This window comes from Ambystoma mexicanum, unplaced genomic scaffold, assembly GCF_040938575.1.
Source record: "Ambystoma mexicanum isolate Mex_15411 unplaced genomic scaffold, UKY_AmexF1_1 Mex_scaf93, whole genome shotgun sequence".
NCBI classification, from domain to species: Eukaryota; Metazoa; Chordata; class Amphibia; order Caudata; family Ambystomatidae; genus Ambystoma; species Ambystoma mexicanum.
Genome location: NW_027182514.1, coordinates 775,359 through 779,279, shown reverse-complemented (window position 1 = coordinate 779,279; position 3,921 = coordinate 775,359).

Genomic DNA, 3,921 nt, shown 5'->3' with positions numbered 1-3,921 from the left:
AATTCCATACTGGCGACTGCCTCCAAAAAGGGGAGGGGCAGCCCAGAACCAGCACAAGAGGAACCCCAAACCTCACCAATCGCTTCTGTTGACTGCCTCGAGAAAGGGGGGGACAGCCCAGAACCAGAACAAGGGGCCCGAAACTCCCAAAATAGCGGTGTGTCAAAATTCTTTGCCAGATTCCTGAACTCCAACACTGTCTCTTGAACCAACTATCCTGGCGTCAGAGTCAGAAATTAGTAAATGGACCACCCAGCTTACCAAGAACACCCATTAACTTTGCCCATTGGAGGAGAAGGAAGGTAGATTCTACGCCTCCGTCCAAGTGCAAGGGCAATGTGCAATTCCAGCTCTGGTGGACACTGGCTCCCAAGCAACTTTGCTGTCAAAGAGGATCTTTGAGCAGCTAAAGTCAGGAAGGGGGGAGAGATACCAGATCCCACTCACTCCTCTTCCAGGACAGCTCCAGAACTTTGACGGGAAGGAAATTCCTGTTGAGGGGTCTGCAGAGCTGGAAATTAAAATTGGGCGACACAAAATGAAGCACCCGGTCATAGTCGTGGTACCAGAGGGAACCCCTTGTCTATTAGGGAATGACATCCTCCTTAGGCTGTCTCCCCTAATAGATTGTATGAATAAGGTACTCTGGACCCAGACTCACAGGCCAATCAAATTAAAACAAAGTGTCAACCATGTTAGTCTAAATGGCACATGCCACATGGTTGAACAAAAACTGGACCAAATTAAGTTCTACCTTCAAAACAATGACATACCCAATGTTACAATCATAGCTGTGGGACAACAAACTGGTGATGGGAACTACTCTATATTTCTGCAAATCAACCTTCCTTCCAGTCTCAAGTGTCATTCCATACTGGAAGGGGATACTCTAAAGTTCTATACAAATTCACAATCAGAAAATCCCAATTCCATAGCCAAAATTGATATCTAACCAGCACAAAACTTAGCTGGCATTCTGAAGAAGGGCAAACAGCTCCTCCTCCCGATTCAGTTAAATGACGGGAAGGCGTCTGTCCTCGCCCGAGTTGACTTGAATAGCAAAGAAAGGTTCATCAGCGAAGTATTATTCAAGAAACTCCGAGAAGTCCAGACCCTGCCTGCCGTTGAGCCCCTTGGTCCATGTGTATGGGGCCTGGAAGCTCCCTGTTCCAAACATCTTCTGATTAGCAGTGGCATAATCAAAATCTCTAGAGATGAGAAAAGCATAGCACATAGTTGTTGGGTCATGCAAGGTGTTCCTTCCGCCCTTTATATGGGCAGCCACCCCCTCAACCAACTTGAAATTAATTTGGACCCCAGTTATTGCGAAGCCCGGTCCCAACTGGAGAATAAATCTCAGGGTCCCGGTAATCCTAAGGGAAGCTTTCCAGTCAGCCTAGCGCCACGGTAGGAAAAGGAATTTCAGAAATCGAGGAGAAGTCACCATCCCAGGCCTCGTCTACAGAATCTGCATCCCCAAAGGAAATTTGACAGAAGGGGAAAACAAGTGGGTCCACATAAACCAGCTAAAGAGTTGCCATTCCAGGCATACTTTGCGGCAAATAGAAGAGCCTACCGGAAACCCAGAGGGGGAAAATCCAGAGATCTAAATAAATTATTGAAGGTTCATTAGTTACGTGGGAGGATAGTGTTAAGACTATCACTGAATATAGACGGGGAATATTGTCAATTGTTATTAAATGCATGCATCCGCCCCACTACACTTCTCGGGGAACAGTAGTAGGGAAATGTCCATAACTGTGCTATGTTCTGTTTTCTAGTACTGGAACTAAATCCACCTAATCACCAAGGAGGACCTCCTCGGGGACTGGGAGGAAATAAACCCAAGAGACCCAGAGTGTCGCTCCACACTTCCAACCAGAACCAGCGAGGAGAACGTGTTGCATCCATCGCTGACGGGAGAAGCAACCGGATCCCTTCACATGGACCGAAGGACAAAGATAATCCCACATGCCCGACTCCCCCACGACTGGACATCAAGCTGAAGCCTGGGAGGGATGTGTGGGATATTTCAACCCATGCCAAAGCGCCCTATTACACCCCTTTGCCAATGGGGAAAGAAAACTGCCAAAAATGGATGCACTAACCTCTGTGTGCGCCAAATCTGCAAAACTGTGTGTTGGGCAGAATTATATGCAGTACCCTTTGAGAACACCACACACAATTAAGACTACAAGTGACAGTACAATTTCACCTTTGGTACAAGCCTGTACTACACAGTTAAAGTGGTAGCAGTAGCGGAGTAGCCAGACTTATCTCAAGAGTAAGTGAGCAGTATGAAATAGTTACACAAAGGACAGCAATTACTATGATTCAGGCAAACACTGACTCAAGGTTTTCAAGTAAAAGAATATACATTTATTTCACTCTTCAGTTGTATAACATTACACTATTATAAGCAGTTTAAAAATCACTTTCTTAATACACCACACCACTTGTCGTGATACACAAAATTGCAAATTTGCCAATCAGGGCTTTAGATGACAGCATTAGCCGCTGAAAGCCAATAGTTTATTCAAAGTATATGCTAAATGCTGACAGTAGTCTGTTGTAGCACTTCCATTACGCAGTAGTGAGCTACAAGGAATATGCAGGCCTAGTAGGGGTGGTAGGTCACATTATGCATTGTAGATAGACAGGCAGGGCAAAGGCCCCAGTTCTGTAGCTAGTAGAGACATTATTGGAGTGTTTGGAGCATTATGGCACCTATATAGCGCTTAGATAGCCAATCATAAGCGCTATGAACACTGAGCTATAAGTGCATGTCTTTTAGAGCTTGCTCACATGGGGTTAATTCATCTCGGCTTCTCTTAGAATATTCTGCCTTTCTGTAGCTCTGCATGGCTATGTAAACTAATCCTCTTTCTCTGGGAAGGCACTGATAAGACATTCCTGAGCTTTCGCGCAGATGGGCTCCAAGCAGGGAGGGGCACAGAAAGGAGCACAGTGGAAATTCACAGAGTTGGGTTTTTCCATGAGCAAGCCTATATTTTGCACAGGGAAAGTTCTGGAACTGTGCGTCATGGACTGACAGCACGAGATTATAAAAATGCATGCCCACATGACTCAGGTGGGAGATCAATCCGTGGACTTGGTTCGAGCAAGATCGAGTGTCCGGAACCTGATGCTTTGTCGGCACCCTGCAGCACTGTCCACTGAGCGGGGCTGGCAACAGCTAGCTTATGAGGGCCAGGGTCTCCCAGTGCTGATTGAAGGGGCTTAAGACTGTGTTTCTCTATGTTTCTCCAAGTTCTATGTTTCTCTATATTTTGTATTTCTCTAAGTTTTGTGTTTTGTAATCTTCTCTAACTTGAATCCCAAGAGGCTGCTAAATTTTACTGTTTCTAATAAATGCTAAACTTTTTGAAGGAGTCATTTGTCACTAGCATGAGTTCACTGCTCGGCACAATAGAACCTGTATTTTGGGCTGAATTGGGTAATTTTTGCTCTCAAGGGCTGGTCCCGAGGAAGATTTTCCCCATTTCAAGACACCCCTTCCCTTAAATTCCAGACAAGTTAAGCTCACAAAATGAAGTGGGAGCAAAATGGCACTCCAGCAATTTAAAAGGGAGGGAAAGACAAACGTTAACAGAAATGGATCTACACCAACAGGTAAGTACTCAGGGCAAGCAAACAAGAGAGACTACAATGATAAAATCAGATAGAAAAGGCCTAGGGCCAAAGTCAATGGTTCAAAAGTCTTTTGCTCAAGATAATACAGTTGAGGGTAGTTTGCTGTAAAGTTCATGGCACGGTTTCCGGACGAGGTTGGTTGGTAGAAAAGTTATTTCAAAGAGAAGAGAAGGACAAGCCCTCGGATTGGAGAAAGATTTCAAACACTTTCACCGCGGCTGAATGAAACGCACAAGCTGAGGCAGACGTTCCTGGTAGTTCCTGCAG